At 59.5% G+C, this 15639-nt stretch overlaps 1 protein-coding gene across 5 annotated transcripts in view; it reads right to left on the bottom strand.

Annotated features, from left to right (window-relative positions):
• SRC (SRC proto-oncogene, non-receptor tyrosine kinase) overlaps positions 1-15639 on the bottom strand; it is a 49800-nt gene that overhangs the window by 29066 nt on the left and 5095 nt on the right. For 3 of the 5 annotated variants that reach the window (XM_023626536.2, XM_023626533.2, XM_023626535.2), the window contains exon 2: positions 1797-1865. The gene's annotated coding sequence lies outside the window, so the exon portion shown is untranslated. Of the gene's footprint in view, positions 1-1796; positions 1866-10572; positions 10867-15639 lie in introns of those variants that run through there. The other 2 variants (XM_070247855.1, XM_023626534.2) reach the window with 2 other exon arrangements.

Here is a 15639-nt window from a genome sequence, read left to right as displayed (position 1 = left end):
CAGAAACGGCCAATAACTGCATGAAAAGATGCTCAACATCATTAGTCATCAGGGAAATGCAAATCAAAACCACAATGAGAAACCACTTCACGCCCATTAGGAGGGCTGTAATTAAAAAGACAGATAACAACAAGTTGCTGGCAAGGATGTAGAGAAACTGCAAACTTCATACATTGCCAGTGGGAATGTAAAATGGTATAGCTGGTCTGGAAAAGGATTGGGCACTTTCTCAGAAGGTTAAACATAGTTACCATCTGATCCAGTTCTGCTCCTCGGTATCCACCCAAGAGATAAGAAGTATGTCCACACAAAGACTTATACATGAGGAGCCCGCCCCGTGGCCAAGTGGTTAAGTTCACATGCTCTGCTTCGGTGGCCCAGGGTTTCACTGGTTCAGATCCTGGGCGCGGACATGGCACCGCTCATCAGGCCACGCTGAGGCGGCGTCCGACATGCCACAACTAGAAGGACGCACAACAAAAAAACAATACAACTATATACTGGGGGGATTTGGGGAGAAAAAGCAGAAAAAAAAGATTGGCAACAGTTGTTAGCTCAGGTGCCAATCTTTAAAAAAACCCCAAAAAACTTATACATGAATGTTTATAGCAGCATTATTCATAATAGCCAAAAAGTGGAAACAACCACACATCCACCAATTAATGAATGGATAGATAAAATGTGGTACAGCCATATAATGGAATATTATTTGGCAAGAAAAAGGAGTGAAGGACTGACATGTCACAACATGGATGAAGCTTGAAGACATTATGCTAAGTGAAAGAAGCCAGATGCAAAAGACCACATACTGTGTGAGTCCATTTATAGGAAAGGCCCAGAACAGGCAAATCTGTAGAGACAGAAAGTAGGTTAGTTGCTGCCTGGGGCTGCGGGAGGGAGGTCCCAGGGCAAGTGGGAGTGACTAATGGGCATGCGGTTTCTTTTCGGGTAATGCAAATGCTCTAAAATCGACTGTGGGGATGGTTGCACAAGTCTGGGAATACACTAAACACTAAAAACCATTCAACTGTACATTTTAAGTGGGTGAATTATATGGTAGATGAATCGTATAGATAAATTTTTTCAAATTATATAGATAAATAAATTTTATATCTCAGTAAAGCTGTGATATTAAAAAAGAAAACTACACCAGAGGCCACTGTCCATCTGTCAGATTAGCAAAGATCTCAAAATTCTACAGCAACCTGTGCTGGTGAGAGTGGGGGGAACCAGAGGGTGTGGCATGTGGGTACGTCAGCCCAGCCTCCACCTTACAACCAAAATTACACCTGCATGTGCCCTCTGACCCTGCAATTTGGGGCTGATCCTAGAGGTATCCTCACACGTGAACAGTCAGCATATGAATGAGGCTATTCATCATAGAACTGTCTATTATAAGAGAAAGACTGGAAACAACCAAAGTATTCTTTGCTAATTAAATAAAGCTTGGTCTTTGTCCACACAGTGGAATACTACGCACCCATGAAAAAGAAAGGAGCAGCATAAAAGGGTCTCCAAGGGACTCTGTCAAGAGAAAGCAGCCAGGTGTAGACCAGGATGTACTACATGCTACCATTCACTTTTTTAAAAAATGTGTCAACATACACGCTTATATACGCCTGGATCTCCCTGGGAGGACACACCGAAACTTCTCCCAGGGGCTTCCTCTGGCAAGGGGACCTGGACGCAAGAGAGACTGACTTCTCCCTGTCCTCTTTTGCACCGTTTGAATTATTTTTCACTCTGTGTGTGTGTTAATGGTTTTCTTTCTCTTTTAAGAAAAACAGCCAGCTTACCTGGTTTCACCTCCTGGCTCGCTCTCTCATAGCTGGGCAAATCGCTTCCCTTCTCTGAGCGTCCGTGTTCTGCAAAGGGAAGGAAAATAAAATCTACCTCGCAAGGTTGTTGCGGAGGATTAAATAAGACAGCACACACCCAGGCTCCCCCTGTGCCTGGCTCCTGGTAAGTGCACGGTCCTTGTCGGGTATTAATGTGTCACTCTGTACACCAAGGCAGATGGAACAGGTGCCGCCAGAGAGCCTTGGACCCAGTGGTCCACGCACCAGCAGTCCCCTCCCACTGCGAGAGGCTGGGGAGGCTTCCTGGGAGAGGCGGCACCAGAGAAGGGCTTCAAGGACGAGAAGGAGTTCCACAAGTAGGGATGACCGGGGCCAGCGCTCCAGGCCAAGGGAGCCGTGCCAGTGAAGGCCTGGCAGTAGGGCAGCCCTGGGCATTCCCTTGATTGCCCTGCATTCGGCCCCTTCAACAAAGCGTCACTGAGCACCCACTGCGCACCAGGCACTGAGAGGGAGAAAGAGACAGAAGCCAAGGGGCTGACCAGCCAAGGCAGGAATTACAGAAAGGGTAGTGATGGAGACAACGAGAGACTGGGGCAGAGCCTCACCCAGGTCCAAGTGCTCACAGAGCAGACCAGGAAAAGGAGGCTCAGAGAGGGAGAGGGGGTGCCTAAGGTCACACAGCAGGGTCTCAACTTCTGAAAACAGCCTCTCTCGGCTCCACCCTCTCCTGGTCCCACAGGGGCCCTCCTGATGTGTGCTCATCAGAAGGTGGACAGAGATGCCATCTAAACTGGGGGCCCCACAAAGAGGAGGGACAGTTGGTTCTCAGGTGATAACAACAGCTAGTTGACAGGGAGAGAGACTCTGGTGTGCCAGGCATCATGCTAAAAAGTACACTACATGTGTGAGCCCAGGCGAACCCCCTGCAGCCCTATGTGGTCAGCCCCATAGATGAGAACAGTGAGGCACAGAGATGTCAAGTTGCTTGCCTGAGGTCACACAGCTCATAAGAGACAACATCAGCAGGCAGACTCGGACGGTCTGGGCTCTGCAGCCCCAGGCCCCAGGGCCCGTCCCCCAAGGGAGTCACCGGCTATATCAGCAAACACACCCCCTCTCAGAAGGGCCCAAGGTGGGAGCTGTTCTCAGCCAGTCCAGGAATGTCTCCTGATAACAGCGGCCCCACTGGGGACGGGCAGAGCGGGCGGTGGAGGTTGTGTGGGGCGGAGGAGGGAGGTGGCAGTGGGAGGGACGGGCCCAGTGGCAGCCAGCCACCCCGGCAGGCTCCCGCTCCAGCAGGCAGGCAGAGCACCGTGGCCGGGCGCCCCGCTGCGGCCCATGGGAGACTCCGGGCAAGTGACCAAAGTGTCCTTGGGGCCCGTGGAGACGCCAGTCAGCCCAGGCAGGCGCAGAGGCAAGCTCGCGAGCCTTCACGATGGCTGCTGACGCTCCTCTCTCTGCTGTCACTGTGCACCCCTGTTCTCACCCGGGACCTACAACACGGCGACCTTCGGCCGTCTCTTGGGGGAGGGGACGGGAGAGGCTCGGAGAAGCCAAGTCAGGTGCCCAGGCCCCCACCCAAGAGAGCGGCTGGGGGTCCTGGGGGTCCTGGCTCTCCCGACCCCGGGCCACGGCCAGCCCCTCTCCCCGCGGCCCCGGGCCCAGCCGCACTCTGGAGGGCGTCCTTCCACCAGGGACTCCGCCACCCCCGGCCAGGCCCGGGTCCATAAGGGGACGGAGGCCAGGGCAGGGCAAGCGGCCCGCCCGAGGCCCCGCAGCCGAAAAAGGATCAGGTGACCCCATGAACCTCCAGGCTGGGTCCCCAGCTGACGCCCCGTCCCCACAGCAGCCCTGCGGGCAGCACCAGCACCAGCACCAGCACGCCGTTCCCAGAGGGCGAAGCTGAGGCCGCACCCTCCCCGCTTCCCCTCTGCCTCCCACGAGAAGGCAGCTCCCCACGGGCGGGCGGCAGGGGGCTGCCCGACTCCCCTTTTGCCTTCAGACTCCAAAGAATCAGCTGGGCACCTGGGTGCTTTTCCACGAGTGGTTTTGGAACAGAGAAGAGACTCGTGCTGCAGAGTCGGGACCGGAACAAAGATGGTGACATGCATGAGGACAGGAGAGACAGCCAAGGTTTACTTAGCACCTACTATGTGCCATTCTCATTAGCCCATTTCACAGATGAGGAAACTGAGGCCTGAACAGGTTAAATGATGGGACTAAGATCTCTTAGCTGAGTGGCAAGTCCCTCTCCCTCTGAGCTTCTCCCTAAAGGGGGGCTGTCCCCTGGGGCCGCCGGGAAGGCCCAAGGAAGGAGCTTGTGGCTGGGCTGTCCCTGGCAGTGTCCAGAGCCAACTCAGCCCCTCCTCAGAACTCAACTGCGCCAGCTGCTCCAGTGCAGGCCGGGGGGCGGAATGGGAGCATGCTGACGGGCTGTGGAGCCCCACACTTCCCCCCACGTCCCCCTACCTGAGGTTCACGCTACCCTTTCAATGCTCCCAACAAGCCCTGCAGTGAGCTGTGCCACACTCATTTCACACATGAGGACATGGGGGCTCCAGGACACTCCCCCAGCCAGGAAGTTGAGAGCCGGGATGCCAACCCAGATCCAAGAGATAACAAAGCCCGTCCTCTCCCCACTGCACCTGCAAGGAAGCATGGGGAGGGCAGCCCAGGAGGTGGACCCAGCACGTGCAAAGGCCCTGAGGCAGGAAGGTCAGATGTGCAGGGGGTTATCGAATGAGAGGTCTGGACTGCATGGGTTCCAGCTTAACTGGGTCACTGCTGGCCTTTGGCCCAGATGTGAGGAGGTTTGACAGAGGCCCTGAGAGGGATCTGTCCAACAATTTAGGTCAGAAAGGCCTGAAAAACTGAGAGGGAGGGCCATGAAGGTTTCCCTAGGCCCGTGAGCGTGCTGGGCGGGGTGGTGTCAGGTTACTGAGCCTTCATCCCACAGCCATCCTTTCAGAGCACAGTGATCGCCAGTTCCAGAGGGCTGGAAGGGCCAAAGGGGACACAAAACCATGGTGGGCTTCCCAGAGGAGGAGACATCTCAGCTGAGGTCCAAAGTCTGGGCAGTTTGAGAAGAGGGAAGGGAAGTGTGATCCAGAAAGAAGGGACAGCTGGGGCAAAGGCCCAGAGGTGGATCAGAGAAAGGCAAGGGAGCCAGGTCAGTTTAAGTCCTGCAGCCTCAGTTTCCCCAGCAGCAAATGGGGAGAAGACAGGCACACAGTGGGCGGCCTGGTCTTCCCCACGCCCACCTCCCACCATCGCCCTCCACCAAGGCCCGAGCCCAAGAGGGAGTCACTGGAAGGGGGCTGCTGGGTCCTCCTGCCCATGGGAGCACCTCGGGCCAGGGAGGTCGGCAGGGCTGGCAGTCTTCACTGACCCCCGACCCCGCTCCAGCTTCCACCCAGAGGCCAGGCCAGGCGGCTCACAGGCCAGGAGGCCACAGCCCCATCTCAGGGAGCCTTGTGAGCCATCCCTCTTCACAGGCGAGGAAGCTGAGGCTCAGAGAGGGGCTGCCCCACCCCAGGTCACACACCAAGGCGAAGGGCGGCCCCCAAATGAGGGTGTGGGTGCTGGGATCGAGGATGAGATTCCCGGGACACCCGGCCCAAGAACACTGGGCCGCGGAGGAGGCAGAAGAGCGGATGCTGGCCCCAAATGACCTACAGACCAGGCAGGCCTCAGGGACCCCGCCAGGTGCCACCTGGCCCCGCCTGCTGAGGGCTGGCCACCCCGGGGCTGAGTGGCAGGCCCTGTGTGACCTCAGGCAAGTCACACCCCCTCTCGGCCTCGGCGTCTGCACCTGCACAGTCCTGGCATGCCAAGGACTCCTCAGCAGACCCCTAGTACCAGGGGGTGGCCACGGGGACACTGAGGTGACACACTCTGCTCCCTCCAGCCTCTCCAAGGTCCTCTCTCCTGGGCCACTGGCTGCGCCCCCCACAGCTGATGGCTGGTGGGCCTTGGGGGGACAGCCGCCAGCCAGCCCCTGCCCACAGCGCCCGCTGCTTCCTGCCAGCAGCTCCGGCTGCCGCTCTGGTCCGGGAACACACAGTGCCACCTCCTCCTGCCCACGCCCGTGAGGTGACTCCCTCCCGGGACACAGTGGGCAGCTGTGCCCAGTGGCCTGGACCCCCCAGAAAGTCAGCCCTGAGCTTGACCCCTGCACCCCACTCTCGAAGCCCACAGGGCACCTCCCCTGGATGTGTGGCCTCGGGAAGGCCCAGCCCTGCCTTTCCTCCTCCACGAAACAGGAGAGGGCATCGGGGCCCGAGGGTGGGGACAGCGGTCAGCAAGATGGCCGCCCCTGCCACTGCTCACAGAATCAAGGCCCAGGGTGGAGGGGGGCCTGCTGCACACTGCCCTCTCCCCACCCCTTGACCCTCCCTTCAACTTGGAATTAGCCCCTAGCCTCCAGTCCCTTGCATGTGCTGTTCCCTCCCCTGAAGCTTTGCCACCCGCGTCCCCTGCCCCTGCGCCCCCGTGAACTCCAGCGTGCCCTTTGGGCCTGACCACAGGCAGTACCTGACCTTGCCTGTCCCCAGCTGTGAGAGGTACCCCTCTTTATCTGGGTCCACATAGCTCCCATCACATTGGGATCAAGAGCTGGACTGCCTGGGTTCAAAACCAAGCTCTGACCCTTCCTGGCTGTGTGGCCTCGGAAAAGTTACTCTGCTTCTCTGTGCCTCTGTTTCCTTACCTATAAAATAGGGATAAAAATAATAACCTACCTCCAAGGATTGTTGTGAGGATCAAATGAATCACATGTGTGCAATGCTTAGAACAGAGCCCAGACCATAGCAAATGTGCCAGATGTGCTGGCCATCAATCAGTAAGAGTAGCAGCTGTTATTTGTTGAGCACCTACTGTGTGCCAGGCCCCAGGCTCAGCGTCTTACCTGGGTCATCTCACAACAGCCTGGGAGGAGGGGCCATCGTGAGCCTCCCTTTACGGCAAAGAGAGGGAGGCCCAGACATCGGCTCCACCCCAAAATATACCTGAGGGAGGAGGGGACTGCTGATATTGAGGAATTATTGGTGGATCGTGTTTCTGTGGCTGTTTTCCCGACACAAGTCCTTATCTTTCGGAGATGCACCCTGAAAGATTTACACATAAAGTAGGACGTGCAGGATGTGCTCTCACATGGTCGGGATGGGGGTGACACGGACAGGTGGGGAGCGGGCAGGACAGGCCGCGTGTTGGTGGTGCTTTGGGCTCAGTCATGGGTTCATGGGGGTCACTATACCCACTGGCCTCCATAACGAAGAGTTTAAAAAGGAAGATTAAGTGAAATAATGCAAAATTAATGTGTGAACCCTTCCCCCTCCCACCAACGACCCCCAGCCTGGGCAAAGCATTACGGCTCCCTCCTCTCGCTGGTCCTCTGCCTCCACCCTCACCCCCTCGGTCTGTTCTCCCCACAGCAGCCACATGCACGGAACCCTCTGCCGGCCCCCACCTCACGCGGGGTCAAAGGTGACATTGGAATGGTCCAGGCCCTCCCTGTTCTGCCCCTCAGTCCTTCTGCCCTTCTCTCCCGCCACTCTCCCCCTCGCTCACTGTGTTCCCCTGGCCTCCGTGCTGTTCCTCCAACATGCCAACCTGCCCTTACGTTAGGGTCTTTGCGCTGGCCGTTCCCTCCACCTGGATTTCCTTCCCCAGAGGAGCAACGAGACTCCTCCCGTCCTTGGAGGCAAGCTTCTGGGGGAGGCCTTCCTGGGCCACCCTCTCTAACGGCAGCCCACCCTCCAGGGCCCAGCCAGCACCCAACCCCTCCCCTTGACATCTGAGCCGGGCCCTCATCACATTCTCGCAGACCCATGGGTGGCTTCCCTGTTTGTGGTGTTTGTGTCTCCCCCCTAGAACGTCAGCCCTGGAGGAGCAGGGACTCCATCTGGCCGGTGCTCTGCCGTATCTCCAGCCTCTAGAACATCGCCTGGCACGCAGCAGTGCTCAGTAAATATTTGCGGAGGGAGGGGCGGAGGGGTGGGCAGAGGGAGAGAAGGGGGAGGAAGGGAAGGATGGACAGAGGGAGGAACAGAGGGACAGATGAATGGGTCCCACCCAGGGCCCCACAAGAAGAAGAGGTACGGGCCTCAGTCCTGGGTCTGTCCAGCCCCATAGCCCATGCCCCAACCACTGTGCTCTCCTACCACCGCCTGGCACGTTCCACCCTGACTGACACAGGGCAGCGTGCGAGTCTGAGACAACTCAAGGACCCGAGCCCCACCCGGCGCGGGCTCAGGCACGGACCAGGTGCCAGGGATGCTTGCTGAGTGAGCAAGGAGTGAGCGAAGAGTGAGCCAGGGGCCATCCGGGGGCCAGGGCAGCCAGGACATGTCTGGTCCCGTGTTCATGGTGCGAAGAGGCTCGGGGCTGGCAGGCCTCAAACCAGCTCTGCCAGTGTGGCCGGGGCGGGGCGGGTGCTGCAGGCTCAGGCTGGCACCGGCAGAGAGGTGGGGACAGGACCTGCAGCCCGGGCGGGAGAGGGGCAAAGGCTACGCAAATGGACCACGGCGCCCCCACCAAGCCCAGCCCCTGCGGCTCTCGGGTTTCTTCCTGGGCAGGAAGGGGACCCCTTTCCAGACCCCAGGCCCCGACCTGCACTGTGGGGGCAGGACCCCTTCCCGCCAGGACCTGTCCACAGCCTGGAAGCCCAGAGGGACGGGCAAGGCCACCAGGTGGGTGGCGCTGGAGCAGGACAAGCCAGCGGGTGACCTGGTGTAAACCTGCCTTGTCCCAAGCTGCTGCTCAGCCGTGCGCCAGTCCTGTGCCCTTCTGGACTCAGTTTCCCCAGGTGGAAAGTGGCACTGAGCATGCTTCAATCCAAGGTGCTGAGCGATCGAGAAGAGGCCAGTCAGAATGCGGCCCCGTCCCAAAACCCAGCTCTGGGGACAAGTTCGAGTCCCAGCCCCCGGTCCCACCGCTGAGGTCACACTGGGCAGCCTCCGTTCAGGGCAGGAAGCAACCTCAGTTACACCCTGGGATCCTTAGCTGGAATTTGGGGGCGGGGTCCATATTCCCTAAATCCATAACCCCCAAGTCCTGAGAGGCCAAGCCCCACCCCCGCCCCATCGTGCAGCCCGGGCAGCGGGTGTCCTGCTCTGAGCCTCAGTTTCCTCCTCTGTAAAATGGGTGGCATCCTGCCAGTCTGGCCTGAGGTGTGCCATCGTTGAAGGCCGCAGGAACAGAGGACTTGGTCTGGCCCTCAGGACAAGGCAAAGAAGCCGGGGGCCTGTATACCTCCAGATGGACTGGGGGTGGGAAGGGAGCAGGAACCGGAAGCCCCCAGCGGTTTCTGGGGGGCACTCAGCCCCGCATCCCCAGCCGCCCGACGGAGGAAGGATGACTCCTTCCAGCCCCACCTACTCCAGTTCCGAGCCCTCTCAGTCCCCTCTCCAGACACGGCCTGAATCCACTTTCTTCCCTCCCACCATGGCCACCCCTCCTGCAGGCCCAGCCACCTCCTCCAGGCTGGCCGACTAGGGCAGAGAACCTTTCTGAACCCATCACCCCTGGTCAACAGCTCTCACAGCCGCTACACTTCAAGCCAAAGGACAAAGTCCTCACAGGGCCTCCAAGTGCCTACGATGGACTCTACAGCCCCACCCCCTTCACTCATTCTGCTCTGCCCACACTGGCCACCTCTCCGTTCCCTGAGAACCCAGTACAGCCCTGCCTCAGGGCCTTTGCCCTTGCTGTTCCCTCCACCAGAGCGTACTTCCCCTAGACATCTGCAGCCTCACTCGCTCCCTTCCTTCAGGGGCTTTACTCCAACGTCACCCGTTCAGAGAGGCCTTTCCCGTCCACGTGTTCAAATGGCAACACACCCAGCCAACTCTGCTCTCTGTCTGAGTCTCATCTCAAAAGCCCCCTGCTCACAGAGGGCCTCTCTGATCTCCCCCGGCCCAGGTGAGGACCTTCAACTTCTCTGAGCATGGACCACAGCTCTGATGACATAGCTCACTGTGTGAGTACATGTCTGATGAAGACAGGGGCCGCTTCTGTCTCACTCTCAGCTGAATGCTCTGCAGAGAGTGTCACATTCAAAACAGTTAAAAGGCGGCATGCTTGGGCATCCATCCGGTCAGAATGGACACTGGCCAACAGCACAGGGCCGAGCCTGGAGTGGGGACCTGGTAACTACTGAATGAGTTAACAAAGGGATGGATGGATGGATGGGCACACACAGTGGGCCTGGGACTTGCCAGGGATGCCCGGAGCCCAGAGAAGGTGGCCCAGAGAAGGGAAGGGTCCGCCAGAGCTCACCAGCCAGGCTCTGGCCTGAGCAGCTGCAGGCAGCCCAGCCTCTCTGCCTGCACAACCCGACTTTCATTCCCCATCCTCAGTCCAAGAAAGCTCCTTCCCCCGGGAGATCTGGGGACGGGGGAGTGGGCAGGCCGCCCTCTGGTCCCGGAACAGGGGGGCTCCCAGGCTCCATCTGTCCCACCACAAAGGAGCTTTGTCCTCAGCGCTGAGAGCCTGGGGCAGATCGGAAGCCGCCCCCCAGCCGCCCAGCAGGTCCCAGCACCCCCGGTCAGGCCAGGCCAACAGCTCCAAAGCCAGATCCCAGGGCTGGCGCAGTGTGGGGCACGGCCCCCTAAAATCTCATTAATCCTCCCTGGGAGTCCTGCGAGGGGGCTCTAGGGTGACCCCATTTTTGCAGATGGGGAAATAGGCTCAGAAGGCAAAGTTACTCAGCCAAGGTCTCCCAGCCAGCAAGGAACAAAGCGAGGATTGAAACCCAGGCCCAGCCGGCACTCACCCTGTCTGGAGAACAGACCCTCTGGGTTCAGGAGGGTGGAGGGGCCTTTCTGGAGGCCCGGGTGGGCAACCACGCCTGGTCCTTCCCCGAGGGTTCCCCAACAAGGGATGGAGGCTGGGCCTGAACCGGGAGCCCTCGGCCCACGCCCAGCCCATGCCCCAGGGCCTTCGGGATCCGCCGGCCAGGCCCCAACACGTCTCCACCACTTCCTGCCAGGCGGCGTCTGCAGGGAAAGGATGGATGGCAGGCAGACCAGGGGGCCATTCCCATCCATCCCAGCCCCGCTGTTTGCCTGGCCGGCGCCCCCCTTCTCTCCAGGCCCATCTGCTCTCAGCGCAGCTACCAGGGCCACCTCCTCAAAGGCACACTGCCAGGGGGCACCTACCCTGAGCCAGGCGCTACCCACAGTCCCGCCCCGCGGTCTCTCCTCACTGCCCGAGGACAGCACGGAGACTCCCTGAGCGGGCACTCGGGGTCCTCCACTCGGGGCACCAGCCACCTTTCAGGTCAAAATTCGACCGCCCTCCGAGCTCCAGCAAGAGGAGCTGCTCACACGCATCTTCAGGCCCTTGCTCAAGGCCCACCTGCCCCCAAGAGAACTATTCCATCCTTCCAGGTATGTCACACACACCACTTCCTCCAGGAAGCGTTCCCTCACCCACGCCCTCCAAGGCCCCAGAACAGCTCCTCCCTTCTGTCCTTGGTCCCTCTCTGGAACCCCAGCCGCTGTGGGCTGCCTTCGCTCAGCAAGAGCAATCGAGCGCCTGAGCCAGGTCTGACCCTTCTCTTTGTCACACCTTCAGCAGGCCTGCCCTGCCCCCCGAGCCCCAGGTAAGAGGCTGAGCACCCTGATGAGGATTTGAGGCCTCCCCTAACCCACCTAGTCCATTCCCAACTACCTTGCACATGGCCTGCAGCCCCCACCTCCCCAGGCCACGCCCACACTCACCAGGCCACTTCCTGCCTCCAGATCTTTGCTCTGCTGTCCCTTCCTCCTGGCATGCCCTCGCCCTTCTTCCCTCGTGAGCACCTGTCACCCTTTAAGATTCAGGCCAGCTAGCCCCTCCTCTGGGAAGCTCTCTGGCACTGTAATGGGCTGCCACAGTACACATGGCACCCACCCCGTGGCAGAGCAATGACCAGGGTCTGTGTCTGGCTCCCCCAGGGTACAGGCTGCTCCCAGAGTGCATCTTTGGGGTCCCCAGCTCCCAGCACAAGGCCCAGACATCGCCAGCAGGAAATCAAGCGTCTAGCTGCCAACTCCCGGCCCAGAGAGGCCGGGGTGGAGGCCAGGAGCCCTCCCAGCGGCAGCACAGAGCCCTGCTCTGCCCGTGATGCCCACAGAGCTAAGGTACGGGTGGGGGGGTGCTCTCCGAAATGGCCAACTGGTAACCAAACCCACGTCGTTTCTAAAACTAGGGCACAGGAGAGAAACGGGAACAGCGGAATCGTCCCCAAATAGAACTGCGGCTCATCTGGTTCCAGGGCCTTCGGGAACACCTGCCGGGGGAGGGGGGCGGGTACAGGGGGCAGGTGGCTGCTCCCAAGGCTTCGAAAGGAAACTTCAAGTCTGGAGGGCAAAGCGGTCACCAGCACGGCACCCGGCGCTGACACCCTGCCCCTCCCGAGGGTCCGTCCCAACCCTGGAGGTGCAGGGTCCCCTTCCACTTACCCCACCCAGCTGTGGGGTGCTCCAAGCTACGAGCCTTTGCTCACGTGGGTCGTCTGCCTGCAATGCTCTTCCCTCTTCCTGTCGGTCAGAACCCTGCCCATCCTGTAACCGTGACCAGTGGCTGGACGCTTCCACAAGCCTGGCACGGGTGGGCATTCGTGGGGAGAGAGTTTATCAAGTCTTCCCAACAGCCCTATGAGGAAAAGACTCCTGCTCCCATCTCACAGATGAGGAAACTGAGGCTCAAATAGAGAAGCCATCTGCCCAGGGCACACAGCAAAGGAGGCAGGGGACCAGGCAATGTGGTGGGTCCTGGGTGCCAGCAGCCACAGGGCACCCAGAAGCCTGACAGAGTAGTGCACAACACCCCACCTGATCCTTGGAGCAAGCCCATGATGTGGATACTGCCACTAGGCCCATTTTTCAGATGGGGAAACTGAGGCACAGAAAGGTTAAACTGACTCACCAAAGTCACACAGCTGGGGGGCGACAGCAGCTGGAGACAGAGGAGAAGCACCCCGGGGGCCGGGACGGCTTCCCAGAGCAGTCTCTGGGCCTCACACTGCCCTGAAAAGAATGCTGGGAGGGGCTGGATGAGGGTCAGGGGTCAGACGGGAGGCAGAGAAGGGCCCAGCCTGGATGAGGTGGGTCAGCCTACGGTGTCCAGGAGGCTCTGGGTCCAAACCCACGCACTGGGTGGCCTTGGGCAAGTCCCTCTGCTTCTCTGAGCCTCGGTTTCGTCTTTGGTGAAGTGGAGCCAGAAGTGCCACCCCACAGGGAGGCTGTGACATCGGACACAACTGTTCACCTGGCACTGAGCAAGGACTCAAGCACGGGCTAGAGGAACGGATGACCACTGACGGGCTCCGAGGCTGGTCCACTGGGGCTCATCCTTCCTTCCAGATCTTGGTTGTCTCTGATTCTCCACTCAGAAAGGACAGGAAGGTGGGCATGAACTGCCTCCTCTCTGATTCCTAGAAGGAGCCCTCCCAGCTCTGCCAGCCTTCCCGGCTGTGTGGCCTCAGGCAAGTCACTTCACCTCTCTGAACCTCCAGATCTCCCTTTTGACAATAAGTCAAGGCTTTCAAGGGCCTCTGAGAGAGGGGCTCCTCCCTGGGGAGACTGGGGGCTCATGGGGGGAGGTTCAGTTCCACCTGCTCAGGCACTGAGAGCGTCTGGAACGACCCTGACTTGAGGCCTGTTTCCTTATCCACCACATGAAGATTATTGTGACGGTCTGTCTCCCTCCCAGCCCTGCCTGGGGATGCTCAGAGGCGATCGAAGAAAGTGCTTTGTAAACTGTAAAGTGCAGCGCCCTTGGGAGTAATGATTAACACTGTACTCCCTTAGAGGCAAAAGGAATCCTACGACTTGCCATCCAAGGCAGAATGTGTCAGAGCCATGAGGGAGGGCAGAAAAGGAACCACGGGGCTGCAGAGGAGGAAGGATGGACCCAGACTGCAGCAGAGAGGGTGGGCAGGAAAAGCCTTCTGGAGGCACCGGCATCTCAGCCACTCGAAGGGCACTGAGAGGGAGGGCCTGCTAGGCAGTGGGACCTGCAGAGGCAAAGGCACGGCGGCTGGACCACCCGGCACAGCAGGAAGACAGCCGACGATTCAGGAAGGCCAAGGGACCACCTGAGGCGAAGGGAAATGTGGGCGGTGACCAGGGTGGGCAGAGGGAAGAGCTCTGGCCCCGACCTACAGCACCTCCAGGAGCCCTGCTGCGGAGCCCGGGCCCACCCCTGCCTCTCTCTGAGCCTCGGCTGCCTGTCAAAAACCCGAAGGCAGTAACAGCTCCCGCGTCTCAGGCCAAGTGGGCAAAGAGGCCAAGAACCCAGCGCTCGGTCGGTGGCCACCCTTGGAGAGATGGACGCACTCAGCGAGGGGGCCTTGGACGCCAGGGATTAGGGCCCCGGGAGGCCGGGACAAGTCCGGTGGGCAAGGCTGAGGCGGGCGCTGGGCTCAGGGAGGCTGGACAGAGTTGGCGGCTTGCAATCGATCCGGCCACCAAACTCGTCTGTCTCTAGTTAACCTCGCCTTCAGCCCCGCCCCACGGGACACGCCTGCCACGGACACAGGTGTCCAGTCGCAGCCCCAGGGATTCCCAGACCAACTGGGCTGCAGAGGCTCAGAATTCCCGCCTCGTCAGGGAAGTCCCTTCCTCATCGCAGGCACTCAGAAATATTAAGCACCTACTGTGTGCAGGCCCCGCGCCAGAGCAGACACACAGTAGTTCATCAGAGCCTCACATGACCTTGTCAAAGCTGGTACTGGCACTGTCATCTCCATTTCACTAACGGGGAAACTGAGGCTCAGAGTAATCATTTTCCCACAATCACACACAGTAAACAAGTGGCAGAGCCAGGATCTGAACCCAGAACCAAGTGGCTCCAAAGGCCTTGCCGTTTCCACTCCCCGTATGCCATGACCATCCACTGAGCAGCCCTGACGTGCCCGTCCTAGGAGCTGGGGGTTCCCTGGAGGCTGCCTGTACTCCAGAGCCCAGGGGAGCTCCATCAGTCAGAGCTGGAAGCCCAGAGTCAGGTCCCCCAGCACCCCACCCACCACAAAGCTGGGGAACGACTTCAGCCAGGCCAGGGGCAAACTCAGTGGGAACCAGCTGCCACAAATCACAGAGCAGCCAGAAGGCTGGGCTCACACTTCACTGGGCTGTGTGATTGTGGCCCCAGCCCTTGACCTCTCTGAGCTTCAGTTTCCTCTTCTGTGTCATGGGAACAAAAGGTCTGCCCACCCCGTGACGGGGCAAGGGATGAAATGGGTCAGCTTGCTATGACCGGGCTGGGGAGGGCATAATGTGAGGACATCAACATCAGGCAGGGTAAAAGTCAAGGCCACAGATTGGGACCAAGCAGCCCAAGAGACGATAATCAGACCTTGACGGAGGAGGCCAAGTTTCCCCACCCCACTCCGACTTCCCTCCCCCAGCACTGGGAGTCTGCCTGCTCCGGCCTCGCAGCTCCGCGAGTCAGAGGGTTGGAAGGAACCATTCCCACGGTCTCTCAGCAGCTCCTCAGCCCCTCCGACCTCTCCATCCCCACACGGGCATCAGAGAGGACTCAGCCGGGCCGGCCCCAGAGAACTTCCCAGCGAGGATCCCGGTCACACAGCCTCCAGGAGGGAGGAGCCCTCACCATACAGAGGAGGAAACTGAGGATCAGAGAAGGAAGACGCTCAGCCAAGACCATGTAGCTTCTCCTCCCCTCTGGCTTCTCACTGTAGAATTCTCTGGGTAGTTCCAAGGGGAGGCGAGGGACTGGGGTCCAAGTTGGGGGGACGTCACTTGCTCAAGATCCCACAGCAAGGAGTGGGGAAACGGGGGTTCTGGCTCCCAGCTCGGGGATCTTCCCCGATCATCCACCCCTTGACTCCACT

The sequence above is a fragment of the Equus caballus genome, chromosome 22 (assembly GCF_041296265.1).
Source record: "Equus caballus isolate H_3958 breed thoroughbred chromosome 22, TB-T2T, whole genome shotgun sequence".
Lineage (NCBI taxonomy): Eukaryota > Metazoa > Chordata > Mammalia > Perissodactyla > Equidae > Equus > Equus caballus.
The sequence above is the reverse complement of the archived record's forward strand: the minus strand, read 5'-3'. Positions and strand labels throughout refer to the sequence as shown.